Source organism: Protopterus annectens, chromosome 1.part0 (genome assembly GCF_019279795.1).
Source record: "Protopterus annectens isolate FY-2018-M chromosome 1.part0, PAN1.0, whole genome shotgun sequence".
Lineage (NCBI taxonomy): Eukaryota > Metazoa > Chordata > Ceratodontiformes > Protopteridae > Protopterus > Protopterus annectens.
This window is the reverse complement of record NC_056725.1, coordinates 1,624,143,801-1,624,168,937: the sequence shown is the minus strand read 5'-3', so window position 1 is coordinate 1,624,168,937 and position 25,137 is coordinate 1,624,143,801. Positions and strand designations below refer to the sequence as shown.

Here is a 25,137-nt window from a genome sequence, read left to right as displayed (position 1 = left end):
CGTCAACCGCAAGGGGTACCACTCCATCAACTGCCAGGTCATGTGCAATGCGCGTTATCATCAATGTCTGTCCTGGCAGCTCTGGCAGTTATCAGGACTCCCACATCTGGCATGCATCACAGCTGTACCAGTCATTTGCCAGGGAGGACATCTCATACATCCATCTAATGGGGGATGCTGGCTATGAACTGGAACTGTAGATGATGACACCCATCAGAATTACACACACACACCAACTGAAGAACATCATAATGAGGCACATGCACAAACTAGGAACATCGTAGAGTGTGTGTTTGGGCTGCTAAAGTCAAGGTTCCGCTACCTTGACATATCTGGTGGAACCCTGCAGTACTCTCCAGCCACATGTACACACATGTTCATAGTATGTGCTGTGCTACACAATATGATCTTGTGGAAACAGCTGTGGCAGGAACATGAGAGGGAAGGGACACACAGCCCCCAACCATTGCCAAGCTCCCCACAGGCACAGGGGGACTTAGAGAAGGAACCCCTTGAGCATGTCCCTGTAGGCAGACGTAGGCATGCCCAGTATACCCTGGCCTTGGCAAAGAGGCAATTAATAGCACATGCACTGACAACCTAAGGACCCAGGGACTGACACCTCACTCCAACTCACATACACAGTAAAAAGGATACCAGCCACATCACACTACCTGTACCTTACCATGTATAGGCTGTGTACTGTGTGCATCAGACAGAGTCACCCTGAAGCACTGTCCTCTCAACTGCTGCAGGCACAAGTAAGTCACTCTTCTTAGCAACAAATGAATGGAGTAGTAGACTGTGGTAGGATATCTATGGTATTGCTGCATGTATGCAAGAGAATGGAGTGGGCTACCAGGATAGCAGCAGACATCTGACAGCTATGTGGGACAACAGGAAATCTCTGCCAAATGCTGGCTGCTCCAGAATATGCAGTAGGCCCCAAGCCAGCAAAACCCACTGCACTATGTGTGGGACTTACAAACAGCGGGGTCACAGGACAGATGCATGGATGTCAATGTTGGAGTCCCATACATACCTTTCAAACTCTTAGAGCAAGAAATCTGTACAAAGCCATAAAGAAATGTGGGGCAAAGGTCCAAAAATGCGGACAATTTTTAAATATTGCTCTTACAAACTTAGAAAGTTGATAGAACAACACGTTTTGCACTCACATGAATTCTCTGAAGGGTAAGAAGTCTGAAACTCAAATGTCTGTCATTAGTTTTTAACTTTAGTCTTTAATGATTTTCAGTAATTTTCCAGGCGGTCACAATTTTATTAAAAATGGACCCAAAATATGAGGCAAACATCTGGACATTCTGCGAAAATTTGTACAGTTGAGAGGTATGGTCCCCTACCCCTGACACACCTGTGTTCCCGTAGGACTGCAGTAACATTTATGTTTGTAAGGTAATAGCAGCAGGCCACACATTCCCAGGGCTGCCCCAGTCAACTTGCTAACATGTTCCATTTCCACAATATGCAGGGGTCAATGTGCTATGTATGTGTGTGGTTAATAGTGTCAGGAAGTAGACAGCGCTGATTGGTGGCTGTTGTGGCCTAGTGGGCAAAGTACATTACTGTGGTTGACATGGTCCATGGTTTGAGACTGGTCATGCCTACAATTTTGCATGTCAGCTACACCTGCGGTAGGAGTTCTACAGACTGTTCAGAAGTCAATATTTGTCACTGCAGGATAGCTGGACAATGGAGGGACAGGGGGCCACAGATATGGACAGTACACAGCTCTGAGTAACCTAGATGGTGCCTAGTAGAACAGCAGGCTGTGACAAGTCAGTCTAGTGCTAGGACATAAAGGCTCCCATGTAACTGTGTCAATCCTGACAACACATCAGTGGGCACCATCCATACCCCACGAATGACAAGGTTTATCAGAATGTCCACATGTATGCCTCATATATCTGTTCTGTTTGTCATAACATTGCATTTGTCTGGCAAGCTAATGGCAAACCAGTAAAGGTTGATGTGAAAACATCAATGACAGACAGTTGAGATGCAGACTTCATACCCATAACAAAATGCAGGCTAATACAAAACCATTCTATCAACTGTCTAAAATTCAAAAATTCACCATGTCCCTTTTGTCCCCAGGTGAAGGTCAATCTGCTTCACATTTTCTGGAGCTGCAAGAAAATATACAAACTGGTCTTCACTCAAAATCAAGCTTGATAAAATGGGTTATGAAAAGACTACTTTTTCATGAGAAGCAACAATTCTTCACATTACACCACAAATCTAACAAACATACAAAAGCTTGTTTTGATTACAGTCTGTGCTCTAATTAAATACTTGATAACTAAAAACTGGCTAAACAAATCCAGGATTACATGGAATAATTTCAAAGTTATGACAATTAAATTTGTATTTTCAAATAAACTAGTAATAAAAAAATGAACAGATTGTCTTACTTTCAGGAATACTGGGGTTATCTTCTTGATATTATTCTCAAAGATTAAAACGACAATTTCTTTTCATAGCCCAATACATCCCACCTTTTTACTAAAGTCTTTATCTTTACTTAACCGTCGCACTATAAATTTAACTCTGATATACCTTTAACTAACAATCCGTTTTCTTTTATTTTCTTTTTTTCTCCTTCCCACTGTAGAATATTAATTTACATCTTCAATTATTATTATCAGCATAATTAAACCACTCTTTTTTTCCTTACACTTCCTCCTTCTCTTTCTCCATTTATACTTATCTTAATGCATGACCTTCCAAATTTGCAACAAGTGTGGCATCTAAATGTAAATAAGTGTATATAGTTTCTGTATTTGCTTTTAGTCTTTTTACTCTATGTAGCATAATATACAACAGGAGACAAGCTTTTCAGAATTATTTCTATAGAATATCATAATAATATGTCCTAAGGGAAGTATGTTATTTTATCTACCATTACAGTGATTTTTTTACAATCGTCTCCTAGCAAGTTTATGTTTGTCTTTTAATGTTTGCCTAATGCTGTATTTGTTCTTTTTTTTTTTTTTGGTCCTGTATGATTCTTAGATAAAACAATAAAATTTATTTTGGAAAAAAAAAAACATCATGTCCCCATGTGTGGGCCTGTGTCTGACTGTTATATATGGCCCTGTCCAGATGTCTGGTTGTAACGGTTTGAGAGGTATGGCCAACATGTAGCCTTATAATAATAGTGCAACACAAACAGTCTGAAGACCAGAGCAGATGTATGGGGTACAATGCTGGTCAACCTGCTAAACTGGTACAGTCAGAAGTGTGCAGTCCATAACCCTGTGTGTGATGTTATGACTTCTACCCCAGTCACACCATAATTATAACTACATAAGAGCAGCAACTGTGGATAAAGCCTGAAACTGGAGCAGAGCAGGACAAAGTGCCACATATAAGGGGAAGGAGGAACCACTGGCCAGATAAACGTAGAATATGCAGACTAGAACACTTCGAGCAGTAGCAAGGGTTCTTTGCAGTGTATGGAGTCAGTAGACAAATGTCTGTCAGCAGTTCCTCACATTAATCTGTACTGATCTGCCTCTGACATACTAGGACATCACAGTGCTGTGTAAAATGCCCTCACATATTACGCAAAACTCTGCTCAGTCCAATACAGTCTGTACTCACCCTAGATATGACTCAGTTCATAAGGATAGCACACAGCCAGGAGATCCCTCAGCCAGTATGTCAGTGAGGTGCTGGACTGTTTATACAGGTTCATCAGCCAATCATCTGTAGCACACAAAATCTTGCACCGCAGTACAGGTAGGTCTGGCCTTGAGTCCCAATGTTACTATTGATGGTCATACTGGGCATGCTCCTACACTTAGCTACTTTCAGCCCACGTCTGAACCCACATCTAGCTATAGAACTGGGATGTACATATATCCCTCCTGCATACAGACAGCTATGTACACCTTAACTGTCTATCCCCACCTTCATCAGACATGTTTAACCCCATCTATCTGTATGTGGTACATATAAGATTTATCTGGATCTGTTGAGTGTGATATACATACAGATATTGTATATAGGTAACATATACAAATATATCATTTATAGAGGGGCAGAGACTGGGGGAGAGAGAGACAGAGAGAGACTCTGAAAGGCATAGAGTGATGTACTGCCTCAGCCACACGTCCACCAATTTTAACAAGTGGCACGTGCAAATACTAAGGTGAGTCCCATTGTGTAATAGTAGGTTGGCAGGGGTTGTAATCCACATCAGTCACCGTGTGTGTGTGTTTCTGTATTTATTACATGTACAGCAGAATACACATGCCCAAGAGGCCTATGTCTGTGTAATGGCCACACATGTTTTGGCCCTGTGACTACTGTCCTCCACATCAGTGGTTGCCCTGTCAGCAGCTACCAATGTCATCCATCCCAACAGCAGTAGCAGACACTCTCCACATGTGTAAGTCCCGTGGAGCATGCTATGAGTATTTAGTGCTGTAGTATAGACAGATAGGTAGTGGTTCTAATCCCAACAATGACAGCTCCATGAGTGTGTGTGTATAAGTATATCCCCTTGTGGCTGTGTGTATTTCCTGCCTATGTGTGTGCAATGCCAGTGCATTTTGAGGCCTGTTTCACCCTGTTAACCCCCTTTGCCCTACTTTACAGGGCCTACTGATGTCATCCACCTTATATGCTCATTTACACACTCCCTAGCCACATAAGTTTGTGGCACAATGAAACATACATAGCACTAGAGTATAGACAGTTAGATAGGTAATGCTTCTAATCACAACAAGGGTAACTCACTGTGTGTGTGTGTGTGTGTGTGTGTGTGTGTGTGTGTGTGTGTGTGTGTGTGTGTGTGTGTGTGTGTGTAAATATGTTCTCTTGTGGCTGTATTTCCTGCCTATGTGTGTTCAGTGCCAATGCATTTTGATGTCTGTGTCACCTGTTTAACCCCCATTGCACTACTTTACAGGGCCTGCTGATGTCATCCACCTTAGATGCACCACTGGACACTTTCCAGGAATGTAAGTTCAGTGGTGCATGTGATAAGTATGACACTATGGTACATACAACTAGATAGGTAGAGGTTCTAATCTCAATACTACCAACTTTGTGTGTGTGTGTGTGTGTGTGTGTGTGTGTGTGTGTGTGTGTGTGTGTGTGTGTGTGTGTGTGCTGGGTATACCATTTTGAGGCCTGTTGACCCCCATTGCATTACTTTACAGGGTCTATTGATTTCATGTACCTTAGATGCACCGTTTGAGACTCTTCAGACCATACCTCTCAATTGTACAAAGTTTTGCAGAATGTCCAGATGTTTGCTTCATATATTTGGTCCATTTCTCATAAAATTGTGGGGTTTTTTTGGAAAATCATAGAGAGTTGAAGACTGAAAATAATGACAGACATTTGAGTTCCAGACGTCATACCCTTCACAAAATGTATGCTAATGCAAAACCTATTAGTCTATCAGTTCTTTAGGTTTGTAAGAGCAATATGTAAAAAGTGTCTCTGTTTTTGGGCCTTTGTCCCCCATTATTGAAGGCTTTGTCCAGCTTTATTGCTCTAAGAGATTGTGAGGAATGCCCAAAGCATATAAGCTCTGTGGTGCATATGATAAGCACATAGCACTATAGTACTTACAACTAGATAGGTAGGGGTTCTAATCTCAATACTGGCAACTGTGTGAGTGTATGTCTGTGTATGAATATCCCCTGTAGCAGCATGGCTGCCTTTCCTGTGTGTGTGTGTGTGTGCAATGGTTATACAATTTTGTGTGCCTGTTCCACCCTATTAACTCCCCCATTGCCAGTCTATTTAGGGCCAACAGATGTCACCCACCTTAGATGCAGAGTTAGACATTTTCAAACACAATAGCACTGTGGCACATGCAATATGTATGGCAGTCTACAGTGTACATAACTAGATAGGTAGGGGTTCTAATCTCAAAACTGGCAACTCTGTGTGTATGTGCATATCTCCCTGCAGCAGTGTGTGTGTGTGTGTGTGTGTGTGTGTGTGTGTGTGTGTGTGTGTGTGTGTGTGTGTGTGTGTGTGTGTGTGTGTGAGTGTGTGTGTGTGTGTGTGTGTGTGTGTGTGTGTGTGTGTGTGTGTGTGTGAGAGAGAGAGAGAGAGAGAGAGAGACATGGTTATATCATTTTAGGGGCCTTTTAATTGTCCAGTGGTAATCCTTACAGCACTTATAGATGTCATCCACCTGAATAGTAGTGGCAGACACTGCAAAAATATGTAAGCTCCATGGCACATGTGATATGTATATAGCACTATCTTATGTAAAACTAGTCAGGTAGGGGTACTACTCTCAACAAGGGCAGTTCATGAGTGGGAGTGTGTGCATGTATATATATCCTCTTGCAGCAGTGTGACTGTGTTAGGGCCAACTCCATACCTCTCAACCCCCTAAAGAAAGACATCTGAATAAAGACATACAGAAAAGTGGGACAAAGGCCAAATACTAGACTCAATCATTAAACATTGCTCTGACAAACATAGAAAGTAGATAGCATAACAGGTTGTGCATTCACATGCATTTTCTGAAGGGTGTGAAGTCTGACAGAAAAATATCTGTCATTATTGTCTAACATCAGTCTTTAATGGTTTGCCACTAATGTGCCAGAAAACCACAATGTTATAACAAATGGAACAAAAATATGTGGCAAACATCAGGACATTCTGCAGAAATATGTACAGGTGAGAGATATGGCTACCACCTGTCCCAGCCTGCTGGTTGCAGTCCTTGTTTTGCCAGGTGTGACCTGTGACAACGACTCAAACAATAAAGAGGTCCCCAGAGTGTAGGACAACAAACATTACCTAAAATTGTCTACTACTTGCATAAAGTAGTTACTTCACATCAGAAGCACCTTAATGTTATGAGAAATAGCATAACCTATGGTAATGTGACACAACAAGCTGTCATATTGGCAAACCAAGGGAAGTCCTGTATGTTGCACTTGCCGTGAGTATGGTATGTCCTGTTAACTGTCACGATACTACAAGAAGTGTCCCACATTGCACATTTGATAAGGTGTCAACCCTACTCTGTGTTGCCTATATGTGTGCAATATGTAGACATGTGTAGGCCCTGTGAGTAGCCACTGTCCCCATGACCCAGATTTATCTAGGTATGAATACTAACTGCCACCACCCACATATGTAGGTATTGCTTAAGGCTGTGGTGACTGTAAGAAGTGTGCTGTCTGTCATTAACCCACAGACTGATGTTGACACACTGCAATGGGGTCATACAGCGGGTTTGGAATGGTGCCAAGGTCCTGGCCTCAAGGTGAATGTAGAAAACAGTACCATCATACCATACAGCAAGGACATGGCCCCACTGTTTCCCACATCAATGGCAATCCTATAAACACACAACCTGCATTGACAGACCTGGGTACTCAGGTTGATAACACTGTTGCAGTTATCCATCAAGTAGTGGCAGTGGTCAGAAAAGCCTTGGATGTGGTTCATCACATAGGTAAAGGACTGCATCCAGACAAAAGGTGGATATTACCTCTGTATAGTCCTCAGTCAGTACAACAATAAATTATCATCGTGGCCCATCTGGAATGTACCTATGCAAACATCTGTAGCAACTGGAAAAGCTATGTTAACACCCACAAAGGTTATCCATGGCCTTCAACATCTGTTCCATGTAGACAGCTTCAAATCAGTAATTCCCCATTTGGTATCAGACAGGCTGTCCACAGGTGGGCTGTGGCATGCCTAGATGGCAATGCTGTGCTCAGCCCTTCAACAGCTGCCTCATATATGTGAGTCTAACTCTTTGTACATTACCAGCACAACAGGCCTGAATGACATATGCAATAGGAATAAAACCTGCTGGAGAGACTGGTTTGACTCCCAGAGGCTGGCCTGTTTCAGGAATGTACTTCCCATACATGTCAAACAGAGTACAATGCAGACCCTCATCAAATGCATCTGTGATGAGTGGATGGGAGGACAGAAATCTGTCCCAGAGGTCCAACCTGTGCCCATCAATGACAGGGGCAACAGGTGCTGATCAATGATTTTGTTGGGGAAAAAGTAATGGCTAAGCTTGTAAGGGACCCAGGGCCAGTATTCTAGTAACCTTCTATGGACCTATGGACCTGTGATCCTACGGAACTCCCAGGTGACATGTATCAAGAGTAGCATGCTGTATCAAGGGGTATGCATGCAAGTTTATGGTGCCTGCCCCCATTGTCCCTCACACACTGTTCCATGCATATGCATGTAGGTAAACATGCACATATACAGCCAAACATTGGTGATGAAAATGTCTCTGCATTGCCACTACACCATCCTGAACTTCTGTATTGGCAGCAGATCCCCAAATGTTAGACACACAGACACCTGCAACAGAAACAGAATAAGGTCTGTGAGACAAAAGTCAGTCAACAGTACTAACAGCAATACAGCATCATGGTACAATGGTACATACACTTTTATGTGTAAGCATGAGAATTGCCAGCAGACAGCACCTTGCAGGGCATAACACTACTGCACTATGGACTACCATTAACTGTACTATATTCACCTTGTACAACAGACACATATTAGCATGCCCCTGCATCGATGGTATGGATGACAGGGATGTAGCACAGGTATCATCACATGCACAAGGTGTGGTCTGGGGTTGCCAAAGGCCTAGGCTGTGCCACACAGCTGACATCATGTGTGTGTGTCTGGTGGGGTGCTGGTCAGCTGGGCCATGGAGAGGAGCTGTGTGTGTCTGGTGATGACCTGCATGTGACAGTGATGTGTGTGTGTGCATGTACACAGTCAAGTTATGTGCCAGCCCTACACGAGGGTATGTTGGACAGCTGTGGACTGTACATGGTATGATGGACAGTTCACTGTCTCCAGCCAAGAACACAGAAACTGGTTCTGGCGGGAGTGGCACTGGCACCACCATCCCCAGGGCCAAATGCGATACTACTTGCTGATGGTGACCGGTACCTGCTGGCCCTATGTCCCTCTTGGGATGACCCAGGACCACATGCCCATGGCCTGCCATGTTGTGGTGTGGACAGCACCCCCCTTTGGTAGTGCTGGTGGTATTGCCACTATGGGAGTGTGACTGTGCACTACCACATGAGCTCTCAGCTGATATTGTTGTTGACCTGCGTCCATGTGTCTGACACCCTACTCACACCACATTTTCAAGTGCAGACATTGCACGGTTAAAGACTTACAATGTCTCACCCCACCACCTATCCACTACATCAGCGAAATGACGTAAGGCATCACCAATGCCATGGATGGAGTCATGCATGCCAGGCAGTGTGGCATCCATGACCCTGAGCATCCATCTGGTGTACTGTTCACAATGTGCTTGTGCCTCCATAATGGACCGAAACATGCATCAGGTCACATGTGCTGTGACACCTCTGAAAGGTGCTGGATGGGCAGCAGTCCTTCTTCGAGCACCCCTGTCAGTCTGCCTGTGTGGGATCTTACCAGCTGTCTGCTATGGCTACTGTCTACAGTCACAGATGTTATAGTCACTACACTCTCCTGTTCACTGCTATCACCCTCTGACTGTCCAATATCTGTGGCTTCTGGGGATTGGCTATGTGTGGGCATACTGTCTGTGTGTGGGGACACTAGGGCAGGAAGTAGGATGTCAACCAATGGAACAGATTCAGCCCCCAACAACCCCACCTTTGCCTCACTATGGCCACCATCATCATCAGAGTCCAATGAGATACTGACATCAGGTTGTGAGGGGGGACACACTCCAACCCCCATGGTCACCTGTGAGGGGAAGACAACATGACTGCAATAAGTCCTGCACTATAATGTCTGCTGATAAGCATACACACACACACACACACACACACACACACACACACACACACACACACACACACACACACACACACACAGACACACAAATCACAGCTCAAAAATAATCAGGGACATATTTCAACAGAAGCAGGGACAATCAGGGACATTTGTAAAATATTAATACTATTAACTTGAGACATTGTCAGAATAAAAGAATGTTAATTACTATACATTTTCTGAAATAAAAGAAATCTATAACTCTTACTTACTGCCATTATTTGAGTAGAATTCACCACCTTTCCTCCAAGAGTCACCAGTTTTAGGAGGGATTAAAAAGGACAGAGCTAATTTTGAAGTCTAAATCAGAGACATCCCTAGAAATCAGGGAAAGTTGAGAGGTATGACACACATACAGGTGCCACAAATGCATAATACAGATCATATGTTATGACTGATATCATGCACAACACACATGCAGACCACAACAGACACACACAAGACAGGCCCTTAACAACATGCAGTGCAGCTACTTCCAGTTAATGTGGCTACTACTATACACCTGTGAGATAAGTCACATGTCAGTGTATGTGATGGACCTTCACCTAAACACAGTGCACCTGTTTCCACAATAGCAATGCACCCCTTTAGAGCAGACTGCCTACACCTTCACAAAAACTTGTGCTAATATGTTACAGCTCCTGCAAATATGCTACGGTGATTACCAATGTAATGCACTGCAGTGAACCCCTCCACAAGTGAACATGCAAGTATTACAATATGGCTAAGCTTAACAGTTGTGTCCATGGCAAACTGGCAGCCCTTAACATGGCTAGGGTATAGATGAGCCACAACAAAACAGTGCCACACTCACTGGTGACAGCATGATGGACCCTGGCCATGCCAGAGATACCTATGGATTTCTGTGGGAGAGGTATTGTTAGCAGACACAAATGTGCCACTGGTACAGGATAATATCTGCATATATCAACATGTACAGTACAAACTGTGATACTACCCACATTGCTGACATTCACAATACGTGTGCACATGTGTGCATTACAAAACACCCACAATGCAGACTGACCTGACATATGTGTACAGGTATTCAAAGGCTGCCACTGTAAGTAATACAGTATTAGTGTGATGACAACTGGATGCTTACCTGGTTGCTCCTCAACTGTGGAAGCTGTGCTACCCACCTCCACAACATATGGTGTTATTGACTCTTGTGAGCTGGTGGCTGAACCTAGGTTTTCCAGGAACTCCTCTGTGGCCAAGAGTGGGTGTTATGTAGCAGGCCCTCCACTGGTGCTAACATGGTCCCTGGCCACAGTTGCTTCTCTTTGCCGTGCATGATGTATCAGATCTGTGGCCTGGTGTCAGACCTGCTCATAGTTCCTGTCATGCTGGACCACATGATTAACCGATGCCATGAGGTCTTCCCACAGTCCAGCATGTTCTTGCTAGTTATGGTGACTCCTTGACCACAGCACCTGGTGATGGAGTCTCAAGGCATCAATTATGGCGGTGATCTTGGCTTCTGAGAAAGGTGAATTCCTGCGGCGGTACATCCCACCTGAAAGACATGAAGAGGGGAACACATCACAGGACCACATAACATTGTTCACCATTATGTACACACCCTGTACATCCACATTTACCACCACTATTCACTACTAACTCACACATCATACCTCACCATCTATCACCACAGTATGTATATGGCTATCAGCAACATAGTGGCAATACATCATGCATTGCCCTCCTGATCCTGATGTTTCCTGCTACTTGCTGCATGTCCCATAAGGTGTTCAAATGCATTGTCCTGTTGCACCTATTACTGCTTGTTCATAGCCTGTCTACATTGTATGCAGTGGTGTCAGCCTCCACTGTTGTTTTAAGCACCTGGGCTGTAGGACCACCTCTTAGGTCTCCCTGGCCTTCCTCCCTCAGATTCTGCACTATATGACTGGACAATGTCTTACAGTTTCCCCTGCCAGTCCTGTTGATATGGGCATCCTGGCACTTTGTAGCACCTGCCTCAGTAACATGGATGGAAAACCATCTACAAACACCAGCAAGGAACACATTGTGCGAGAGATGCAATGACATTGGGAACCTACAGTCCATGCTCTCTCACTGTCAAGCATGCATATCTGTCCGCGAACAGGTAGTGAACACAATCAGTACACCTCACACATCACCCATACCTACACAACACACACACATATATGCTGAGGTCCCCAACATGCACATCCACAAACAAAGTAGACCTGCGAGGCAAAGCCACACATAAATTCCACAGCCCTACACAGTACATACCACACATGGCCACACACCTATGCCCCACAGCCATGCAGGCATCAGTACATGTCAAACATATTACACATAGTAGACTCCATTGTGAGACACACTGATGTGCCTCTCACCTGGCTGTATATGTGGATGGTCACAGTTACTTGTGTGTCAGGTGATAGAATCTGCCATATCACATATGCACTGCTATCTCTCACCAACAGGTACTGTCATGAGTCTGTCACAGTCCATTTTGGCGTGCCTGACCTGTAATGTACGTCCCTAAATTATATGCAGTGAGACATGAGTGAGCACACTGATTGTGTGTCCCAGGTAGGTGTGTCCCTAGTGTTATGCACCATTCTGCTGTCACCCAGACTGATGTCACAATACATTCAGGAAAGGATTGACCTTAACATGTGGCCTTTTATCCCATTCCAGGGGGTTCCAGTACCTGTGAGCCTGGGATGATATGGTCAACAGAGCATGATGCGTCCACAAAGATGGCCTCCATCTGTCTCAACCGGCCTTCAGGTGTCTGGCAATGATTCTCATCACCCTCATATTGCCTTCATTAGGAAAACTGGTGAGGTTATCACTACCAACATACAACTGTCAGCACAGCACATATTGAAGACCATGCCTCTGCCCTCAATCCAATCATTCTTAACCCTGGGAAATTCTGACATCTGTGCAGTCACAGACACATGGTTTAAAGCTGCAAAGAGCACCCCAGCCTTATCTGGTGAACCATCCTATCATACAATCATACCCCAAAGTGTGCGTGGAAATGACACGGGACATGTGATGTCAGTATAAATGAGACACATACACACCTCCACGCTGTACAGACAGTAAGATGCACAGGGGACACTGCATAGGCAGATCACCATTGCCAACACAGCTATTCAAATCATAGCTAGTTACCAGCCACCACATGTGACCAGGAAGCCCATTCTGCCTACATTGACCTCATCAACTGTATTATGATTTGGGTCTGTACCCTAATCCTGGGTCACTTGAATGACCCAAACATACACTGGGAGACGTACCCATGCCAGCACACAAATGACCAGAGAGCCATCAACAGTGGAATTGCAAACACCTCGGTGCAGCTAGGGGTTACCCCACATGAAGTGAAGGTGTGGTTGAGTTGATATTGCACAACACAGGTTACCACTGCAGCATCCCTACAGTGTCATCCTCCGTGGCAAAGCAACCATCATGTGTTCACATTTGCAGTCAACATCTCCCACAATACCCTTCTAGCTAGGGTCAGACATACATACATACAGCTGTAACTTGGAATACAGCCTCCTGAGAGGTGGTATACACAGCTTCACAGCCCTCAACCCCTCTGTAGGGACTGGCACCAATATCCACGCATACACACAAGCACTATATGTGCATTTTTATAGATACATGGCGTCAGGTATACCCAACAGGACCACATCATTCTCTTCAAGGATACGTACACCTGTGGACATCTGCAATACATAAGTGTCTGTAACAAGGATTACATAATGCTGTCTGAGACAAAGTAGGAGCAGGTACCCATTTTGGAGCAATGTCTCCTTAGCATGAACAAGCGGATGGGATCACTACTGGAAACCTGCACAGCAAACTCAGAGCCCACATTGTTGACATCCACTACAGACAATCATCTCCTGTTCTACACATATGTCTGCAACATCACAGGAAGCACTTGCATCTGCTCACTTGTGGTGGTGAAGGACAGGTAAAGCATACTTGATGGCTGACAAAGTCAGTGTAGACTTCACCCCCTGTCCCCCCAGCAGTACATCGGGATGTCCACAGTACCTGCCCCCTTCTCCTATACGTACAAAACAGGTCACCACTGCCATGTGAAGATCATGGTATACATTTGCCATGAGAACCTATCACATCACAGGATGCATCCTACATGACCCCAAGCATAACCCTGTAACTCCATAAGGCACTGTATTCAAAGGAGGCCTGACTACCACCTTTGTCTCAGCCATGTGAAGGACAACCACTGTCACCCCTTTACAGTAAGGTGTGACATCCACCGATCTGTCACATTATACACTTGTCAGCCTAACTAAGCTGTTCTGCAAGGCCATAGCAGAGTTTATAGTGAACCTCATTGGGTCTACTTTATCCTCTCGAAAGACAATTCTGTCGAACATGAATCGTGCAATACCTTGACCTAGACAAAGTTTCTGACAATATAACACACTTGGCCATAATAGATATACACTCCCAAGTATGCATCATGCCATGTGTTACTATAAGGGTAGCACACTGGCATGCTGACACAACCCAACTAATCCACATTAGGGAATCCACCTCAAGTGGTTGACCCATAACTAGCGGCGTAACCTGTTGTTCTGTGTTTGGGCCTCTGTTATGTGTGATGTACACTTCTGAGGTGCAGACCACGGCCATTGGACTATGGTCGACCATGTCTGCAGTGACTGCATGCTGTGTGCTGTCACCAGATTCCCTAGTGATGTGGACATTTGCCTAGGGGGTTTCACGCAGAAACATGACCGGTGCCAGAAACATGGCTTCAGGCCACATACAAGGAAATGCAGTGTCAACCCCTTTGGGGAGAGTGACATCCCCACATATTATCACAGCACTAACAACATCCTAGGCATGAGGGATCTGTGCACACAGTTTGATGGCAACATGACATTTCACCACCATGTTGCTTCCATTGTATGGTAAACCTTCTACATGGCCCACCTCATGCATAAGGGTATGTCATCTAGGGACATGGGGTCCTAACATGCCTGTATTCCCCACAATAAGGCCCATTATTGTGTAAAATGTCCTGTTTGTCATTCACCTCACACAGCACATGCAGCAGCTGGGGACATCACAGAGGTTCCCCACCAGGGAATACCAGGGCCTCAAACATCTACCATACTCAGATAGGCTATAAGCCCAACCCTCTACCCGGTTTCATACATATTTCTTAGAGGTGACCTCTGTCTGGCATGCAGGGCAATGATAGACTCAGCATTGATGGGGCTGCTGCACAAGTGGTACTCAAGTTCCACTCTACTGACACACATATACACCCTCAACCTGGTGTGTGAAGATCAACTGGGCTTGTCAGAGGCTCAGATGTGTGTCCCACACACTCATTGTGCTATGGAGTGGTCACCCTGTCCACATCAAGCAGGGTAGCTATTTACACCTTTGCAGGTGGAACCTGGATAACTGGATAGTTAACTGCACATACACCCATGGGATACCACCTTCATCCCTGTTGGACTGGGACATCAGCTGCTGCCTTGCATACACATGGGCTAACATCTGGCCTATGCATATGGGGGCTCAGGGCCCATAGCCTAGTAACTTTATATTGTCCTAAGTATACCAGTTATGGCCTGTGTGCTGTGACAGACTGTGTTATTATGTATCCACACACATCAGTGCCATCGACTGTGGTGTGTCCCCTATGGGCAACGTTACAGTACCATGTCATATAGCTAATATCCGACAAATAGGTGAGTGGTACTACAAGTACATGTGGACATTCCAGCAACATCTGTGCTGCACAATAACTGAGAGCAGTGCATATGTGGTGTAAGGTTTCCTCCTCATAGGTATCCAACATCTGCAGTACCCAGATGTTTGCAGAATATCTACATGTGCCTGATATACGTAGACCCCATCCAGACAAATGTGGATGTCTGGAAACCAGTTGGACAATATGTAATAGTTGTCCCAGAGTGTGGGGAATGTGTCTGTGACATGCCAGACCCCTTGGAACACAGTAATGGTACATTAACATCTGTTACTGCATCCATTTCTTCACATTGTATGCTCAATATGTACACACTGTTTTCTGAGGCAGAGCCTGTATCCCCCCACTACTACTGCCTATAACCTGCTGTCTTACTGCAGGGGTCACCATATATGCTAGCCATAGCTGTCAAGCAATGAGATACAGGTGTGGAGTGCACAGTGACCCAGCTAGAGTATGTCAGGAACAGTCAAGGACACCGGGAGAATCTTTGAACTAACACTGTATGACATTCACAGACTGAGAGGGGTTCACTGACAGTACATGATGTGATACGCCAGCTGTATCCACCAGTACTTACTGTCGCTATTCTACAAGAGACAATCCAGTAGCATTTGTACATGAGCTGACCATTGCTGTGGGGACTCAGGGGCTAGAGCTGTGATCTATGTGACTGCAGACAGAGCCAAAAGGGACAATTGTAGGTGCTGGACAGCAGACTAACAGCAACATGTCATTCCAAGATATGTTGCTGAGACCTACTGTTGAAATTCCTATTTCCCAGGACTGCACCCCCACATCTGCAGTCCATTACATGGTTAATTCTATGACATACCTGGTATAGTGCTGTACTCCTTTGTGAGTATAAATCCAGTGTTAGGTTTCCTTGGAAATCACAGTCTGTCTTCATGAAGAAAGTCACAGACCTCTTTACCATAGGCAGCAACTTGCCTTTTGTAGGTAATGCTCATGAGCAGGTGATTGCCTCTGCACCAATCTGTGACTCACACTTGTTAATAGCATCCAGAACAGCTGGGTTGCATTTTCATTAGCCAATGGCATGGCCACACAGTGCTGTAATTAAGGCCTTCATGTAGGCCTTGGCCCTTTTCCTGGCCTGTGAGGAGAACATTATCGAGGTATGGGAGCTACAGCATCACAGGGGGTAGTTAGAACTACTGTTCACTTTTTGGACTGATGTGGTATGTCCACAGTTTTCCATGCTATGTTTGCCCATTGTTAACAGAGCTTCTGATTCTGTGGCAGTATACTGTTTAACAATGTGTGCTGGGGTCAGTAAAGAGACAGGCAGATGTGAGTGTCATACATCATTTTTATCTGAATGTGCATGTTGCTGCAGTTGATTTGGGTCTATCAACTGTGTATGTTTGTAGGGTGAGGCTGTGATACATGTCCCTGTCACCTTTACATTTCCCCCATCCAACCATTTATGTATGGGTGTTGTGTGGATGCCGTGTTCTAGGTGTTTGGGGGGTATGTTAGGTCTGTAGCAGGTAGCCGAACATACTGCTGCATGTGTAGCAGGCCACAGCTGCTGCATTCTGGCCAGGAGTCATACTGGGGATTGTGAAGACATTGGGGGACAGCAAGCTGTATATGTCAGTGAGGGAGCAGTGTCAGTTCTTGTGTCACAGCATGGCCAGGGTGAGGGAAAACATAACAGTCCAGGTGAGGCATGTGCCTCTGGTACATATGTTAAGTAATAGTGCCATCCAGAGAGTGGTAGGTGAAATTTGGGACATGTATTCATATTTATGACATATGTCACACACTCCAGGCCTTTGACTTGTTACTGTGGGTGGCAGTGACTGCAGTAGCAGCAACCAGTTCTGCTGGAGATTGCAGGGCTCAATTATTTCTATGTTGTATTGACAAGCATGTAGTTGTCATGCAACAGACTGGACTGTGGGTATCCAGATATCAGACATGCTAGGAATGTAACAGATAGAGCTACTGAGTCATTATTATAGGAGGTGTAGTTGCAAGACATATGTGCATGCATACAGTGTGTTACACAGGATTGGCATGGACATGTGTGTTCGGATGGGTATGGCATGTGACACTGACCAATCATGCTTTTGTAACTTCAAGGTGCACTGACTTGCCAGTACTTCAGCACACAGGATAGGTTTTATGACAACCATTCTATAAGTAGGTGGTCCAACTGTGGACATTCTGCAACAGTCTGTGCAGTTGTCATCTCTACCTGATATCATATGCCTGCCTTACATCCCTCAACATGTATTTGGCTGTGTACTGGTTTCTTGTCTGTATCACAGGCCTAAGTACTCTGTCATTTATCCCATTATATGTAGAAGTAGTGTGTCACTGGCAAGGAGAATATGTTTGCAAAAACACCACTGGTTTCTCAGACCAGTGTTAGCCTAGTGGGCTAATGCACTATGCTGTAGTTGACATGGTCCTGGGTTCAATATTTGGTAGGAGTTAACATTTTTGCTGACGTGACATCACTGTAATGCTTGATATATTTATAGAAACACTAGTTGTTTTCCAGAGCTGAGTTGGCCTAGTGGGCTAATGCAGTATGTTGTACTACAGAGGATCCTGGGTTCATTATTTGGTAGGGGTGAATGTTTTCATAATGTAACATCACTGTAATGATTGATATATTCATATAAACACTAGGTATTCTCTGGAGCTGAGTTGGCCTAGTGGGCATAATGCACTATACTGTAGCTCAGAGGTCCTGGATTTCAGACTGTGCAGGGATGTAAATTTTTGCTGATGTGACATCACTGTAATGCATGATATATTTATAGGATCACCAGTTAATCTTGGAGCTCAGTTGGCCTAGTAGACTAAGGCACTATGTTGCATGTCATAAGGTCCTGGGTTTGAAACTTGGCAGAGGAGATTATTTTATGGATGTGCATAACAGTGTCAAAATCAGACATGGTATTTTAAGCAGTTTTAAGTGGGTTTGCGTGGTGCGCCGCGATGCTAAGCAGCACTTAGTCCTGCTTAAACCTGCTCTATTTCCAAAACAAGAAAAGAAAAAAAGGGGTGATAGGAAAGTGGTGAAATGGGGGCAAGCAAGTGGAAAAACAATATAAAAGGTAGGTAGGGATGTGCAGGATGGGTGTAGGAAAAGACCATAGCTCTCCATTTCTTCTACAGCAACAGCTGTGCATGTTGTGGACAATTTGGAATTTGGAGCTTCACATCCCACTGGGAGGGTGTGGGTGACATAACTTTGCTGATTAATTGCTGGGATGATTGATTGATGACAGTGTACGTGGGGTCAAAATGGAGAGCTATGTATGGGGGATATTTTTTGTGGGACAGATGCCCTGTTTTTTTTTTTTGTTTATTTTTTAAGGAGAGAGTGGAATGTTGGGGAAGGATTGCAGGTACATTTGGGGAGGTAAGTTGGGCAGGAGAGATTGCATTTCTAGACATACAAGACAGACAAGACAGCAGACAGGGGTGGTATATGACAGATGAGGAGGTAAACATCTTGGACTGGGAGGGTGTTTGGGAATTGGAGGACCAAGTGCCCATAGATGGAAACAGTGGGACTGATCTCCCCAACCATGGGCATTCACCACTGCCCCTTCATGGCCCTGAAGGTGGCTGTGCTGGGGGCTGGGTGCCAGGGCCAGCTTGCCCCTCCAGGTATGCTAGTCTGCTCTCAATCTGGTGCAGTCATCCAAATCATGCTGGATAACCCTGCGCACCATCCCTGGGAACTAATTCCGGGTGATAACATCCTCTCCGCTCCCATGCCGGGGGGGATGGGCCCCATCCCCTGAGGTGGTTCCACCCAAAGGTGGTGCAAGGGCCAAAGGAGAAGGCACCTCCAGGTTGGGTCATAGATGTCCTGGAACCTGGTGCCATGGCCAGATGAGGTGGGATAGGCAGATCCACCGGAACCGGCCTACCCAAGTGTGCTATGGTGTTGAGGTTGTCAAAATGTATTGGTTAGTCATGAACAGAACATTTCAACGTTAGTTATAACAGCATGCATGGGTGTTCCAATTAACTCAGAACAATATAATTGTATAGCATACAGAACACAGGCATAAATGGAATAGCAGTCATTATTGTAACAGCATGCCAGTAACAGTTACGGCAAAAGGCTAGCAACATTGGTATTTCAACAAGGTATGTTAGTATGCAACCATTATAATATATAACCGATAATGCAACACAAGGCCCAACATTAGGTTTTGAGAACAACATATTTGAAAAAGTAACCATACCCGTAGTACAAGAATAATAATTTGTGATGCAGATAAGGGGTGGGGGAAGAAAAAGACATTCCATTACCAACTGTATAGGCTATATTTTTCAAAACAGTACTGCTCAATACTCTACAGGTCTGCCCTTACTTTATGTCTAGAAGCTCCCTATAGCTTCTGTAGCACATATATACCTCTCAAGCTATCTAGATGGGATGGTATTGGCCAAGCTGTAACACCTACAGGTACATAACTACAGGGGACTATTACATGTCAGGAGAACATATTTGACTACCAAGGTGTACACTACACTGATGTTGTGTGACTGTTCTACTGACATACTTCAACTGGGTTTATATCTGTGTGCAATGTTTTTGGCAGCAGTGATTACTATCCATGACAGTGTGACACTTGAGAGCATGCACAGTACAGAGAGTTTACACTTATCCTGCCATCATTGGAAGGCATGGGGTTAGACTATCAGCAGACATTCACAGATGCAACATCTATACAGTTGTACCAACAACAGACCATTTAATTTGTCTTATTAACTTAGGATAGTACTGTACTTCATGTCATTTTATTTAATGGAGTGTTATCATCTTGCTGAGAAATGCTGTTTACACACTACTACATCTGGACATAGATATTACTATACCCTTCATACAGCTACTACAGACATTTATTTACCTGTAAGTCCTGTGGGGAGAAAATCTGTTAACACCACATAACTGTTTCTATAAATAGTCAGTACTACTTGTCTGTTACTATAAATATATCTTAGTACCTCTCCCTGGATTCAAACCCTGGTCTGTGTGTGGTATAATGAACAACATATATATTGCTTATCACACTGAGTTACTGGGCTACTGATGTATGCTGATTGAGTGATATGTACCTAAACCTCACCTGGTGACAATGTGTGACCTGGTAATATAGGTAGAGTGTCACACACGACTGCACTGACAGTTGAACATACACACATGAAATTCATGCATGACAGAGATAGCAGGTGAAGTGTGCATTAATACTTAGAATGCAGGTGTACATATTTAACTCCTCGTGGATGAGGATATGTGTGATCTGTACAGACCATATCGGAGTGCTGGGTTGCCTACCTGAGCCATATACATTTGCTGATGGTATATTTGCAGTCTACAGCTATTACAGTTTCATACTTGCTTGCATCAGTGTACCTACATTCAGGGATGCATATAGCTGAAATGCAAAGGTTAACACAAGAGAGTCCTGGGAGAAACACACTATAATACCTTGGACAGTACTACTCTAAGTTCAGATCTTAGTGCAGAACAAATATCATATTGCATTATATCTTGTAGTACACCTCCACATCTACACTTTAGCATGACAGTTATTTATTGGCCAATCTTCATTCACTTCATGGTGTTATACCCATGTTTACTTCACAAAACCTGTAATATTTGATTTCTTGAACAACAGCCCAGAATACACACAGCAATAAGCAGAAGACAAATTTATTGAGGGTGAGATGACACAGTGATTGGTATACAGCTGGCAATCTTTATTGTTCTAAACTTTACATAATGCAGGCATTGGAACACATCTATTATCACACAATCTATGCAGTACTACTTTTATTTCTTCACAATTCTGACTGCAGTTGTACTGTATTTCATGTAGATTAGGGATGCAGTTAATTTATTCCCTTCACATTTTCAATGCTTGTAATGCAATGTACTTTATTACCAGAACATGTATTATTAATACAGTATACACATGTTATTCCCATACATTATTAATGCTGTATCAGTTTTCTTTATGTAACAGTAGCATGTTTCATGCTTTCATCTATATTGAACTTTACCTGGTAATACTCACTTATATCAGTCCAGGTCAATGTACGCATTCTTTACAGTGCACTTAAAACTGACTATACCTACTGGCAGTTACTACTATACTCTTTTTTAATTAGATTACTATATATTGCAAGATATATCTGTACTCACCACACTCTCAGTGCATCCTGGCCAGGCACCCTGGGTGGGCCTCCAAGTTGAGAGCCCTCTCCTCTGCACCTGTGGGGGGGACGACCCGCCATTACGCATACCTATCTATCAGATATTCATACTAGAATTTGGTAAATCAATGGTTCCTATACTTACAAACTTCTGCGGCATTGCCGTCCAGAGCATCTTAGATCCATTGGGCCAAGAGCTCCCCCTTCCATTGCTTCAGGTCATCATAATGATGATGCACCTGCTCACCAGTGTGGCAGATTCGAGTTGCAATGGTGAGGTCATGTCCCAGATAGTCCCAGACCTCAGACTTGTATTCAGAGCCCTGGTACTGACCCTGCAGCAGTCTATCACCATGGTCTTTGACAAGGAGCCCAACCATGACCCTGGAACTCCAAAATGACCCAGCTCTGCGGGCAGAAGCTCACTCCCTCTCCAACTCCAGCAATAGCTCCTGCAGTGATTAAACTCTAACAGGTTCTGGGCTGTATTCTCACTTGTTCAGCATAAATAAGGTTGTTCCCCTCCCCCCTTTGCCACCATTGGACCATTTTTAAAATGTTAAGCAAAGCTTAGCACTTCACAAACTCACTAAGCTTAGCTGAGCAGTGTTTAAACTGGCAATGTTTAGCAATGCTTAGCGGTGCGCAACCCCGCTTAGCTGAGCTGAGGACTGCTTAAACTGGGATTGCTTAGCAGTGCCCAAACCAGCTAAGTGGAGCTGCATGTTGCCAAGTACTGCTGAAACAGGTCCTGTTTGAGCATTGCTTGGCTTGGCTTAGTAGAGCTTAGCTATGGGCAAACCAGAGTTTTTAAAAAATAAAAAAAAACAATTATTGAAAGTATTTGTTCATCAATGATAATTCATGATTATGTGTATCTATTTTACTTTATATTCCCTAAACATATGCATTTCACTACGTTATCTGGTAGTGTAACTTTAATGTATTGGACACTTGTGTGTAACTGGACTTTTATCCTCGGGTCTCCACTGAAAATGGGCTTCTGGTCAAGCTGGACTAACCCGGTTAAGAAATTTCAATGTATACATAAAAAAAAAAAAAACATATTTACAACATTTCCATTTCGCATGTAAAAACCTGAATGGCCTGTATTCAGACCTACTGCACATGAGGCCATCACTCTCACCATTCAGCAACCAAGGATATGGTGATCAGAGCTATAATGTTCTATATAGCTCTCAGTTATGTTTATTCACTGCTGAGCACTGTGCCATGCCACATAAACACACTCAACTATGCTTAAACTTGACCTTTTCAATTAAAATTAAAAGCATCTGGTTTCTATTTTAGATGTCTGGCACATGTTTATTGCTAAGTGCTGTGCCACGCAAACACACACAAAAAAAAGGAACAATGACATTTTCACATTTAATTTCACTGCCATACTGCACTCTGACAGTACAGGGGGTGTCTTATGAACACTGTAACACACCCCCTACATATAAATTGTACAACTGTCTGATTAACACATTTATTTAATATTTTAGTGCCATCCGACACTTTCACTGTGCAGGGTGTGTGTTACACATCTCTGACCAATGTAATACCCCCCTACACTGATTCAGTAACCATGTACATGGCTCTCCCTCAGTAAAGCATCTTCATTAATATGCAAGGCGCCCTGCCAAGGGGGAGCTGCAGAGATGGCCATGGTACACTCCGTGTAGGATTTGCAGTATTCCTACATGGAGTTTATTAAATCTGGGGGTACGATGATAGAAAGAAAAATATACTTCAATTAAAAATGGCATTTAAAACCAACTGGAAGAATAAAATAAAATAAAGTTAGTAATGTATACAATGTGGCAATTTTCTAAGTTCCAGTACACTTTTAAGTGAACAGTAGTAGTTTAGTCCAGGCTTCCTAAAATAGTTCAGTTTTAATTGCCACATGAGTTCACTTTTCTCCAGCATATTCAGGATATCTCCTTCAAGATTACCCATGTCTATGTGATCCAGTATCTGGAACTTAAAATCTGTGCGCCTGAAAAACTAGAATGGCTGACACCATATTTCATTCTGATGAATATCTATGCATATCAGTATAAATGTTGGGGTTAACTCTGTGCATATTAAGTAAAATGCTTCTACATCCAGCCCATTTAGGCCTGCAGCCTTTCCATTGGACAGCTCCATAATAAGCCTAGCAAGCTCAGTCAAGTACCCCTGTGAAAATGTGTTCAACTTGGCCTGTCATAAAAATGTATTTACTTGTCCACCACAATCCTCACCTTCTCTAATATTTTTACTGAATAGAGTTCTGCATAATACTTAATAAGCAGGTCCTTCCCTTTGGTTACCACTCTCCTCTCTTTGCTTTGAATGGAGTAATTCACACTTGCTGCTTCTGTTTACATTTCCCTTGATAATAACTTTCTAGGTTTATTTCCTTGTTGCAACCCACTTTAGGAAATGATTTGGTAGCTTAACCTTAGCTTCACTCCATTCTTGTGAGTTGCCTTATAAAGCCTTAGTGCTTGCAGCATTTATTCCTCTCTTTCACACACATCTCCAATCTCAAATGTACTTCCCATGCTAGATCTCTAATTTTTTTTTGTGTTTACATTTAACATATCCCTGCCCCTTTACACAGTGTTGAAGCCAATTCTTTAAATGATTTCTGTTTTTAGAGGAAGGATGTTCATAGGATTGTACAGTTTGAGCTCTCACTCATGCACAACCCCCCTTGCCTATCATCTAGAAAGATCAAGGAATCTACTCCCCATGCTTTTGCTTACCCACCCTCCTGAGAAGGTGCTTACATCCTAATAAATGACTAAGTGATCTAACATTCCACAAGGCTTAAATTCTATGCCATCTATTTATGGCACAATATAAGGCCGTGGTGGTGCAGCGGTTAGCATTGTCGCCTCACAGCAAAAAGTTCTCCCGTTCGATTCTCAGTTGGAGCGCCCTCTGTGTGGAGTCTGCATGTCTTCCCCATGGTCGTATGAGGTTTAAAGACATGCAGGTTGGTGCATGCATGAATGGGTGTGCTTTCTTTGAAGGTTGGGCATTGGGCTGGCAGCTCGGCACCATAAAATCCACTGCCAATCATTAGCGGAACGAAGTTCTACTGTGGCAACCCCTAACCAGGAAAAGCCGAAAGTTCACACAATTTAGGAGGTACCCCACAGCATATCTAAGTAACTTCCGGTTTGTATGTTTATCCTGAAAAAGTAAAGTCAGGCCTCCTGGGTGTAATGCCCACCATACCTGTTAACCTCTTGGCACAAGAATCTGGACAAAACCTGACAAAATGGGGGACAAAGGCTCAAAATGGGGTCATATTTTAA

At 43.8% G+C, this 25,137-nt stretch overlaps 1 protein-coding gene across 1 annotated transcript in view; it reads right to left on the bottom strand.

Moving 5' to 3' along the window:
* The window catches only part of LOC122799249 (cytochrome P450 2D15-like), a 405,628-nt gene that overhangs the window by 109,816 nt on the left and 270,675 nt on the right, over positions 1–25,137 (bottom strand). The window lies entirely within an intron of this gene.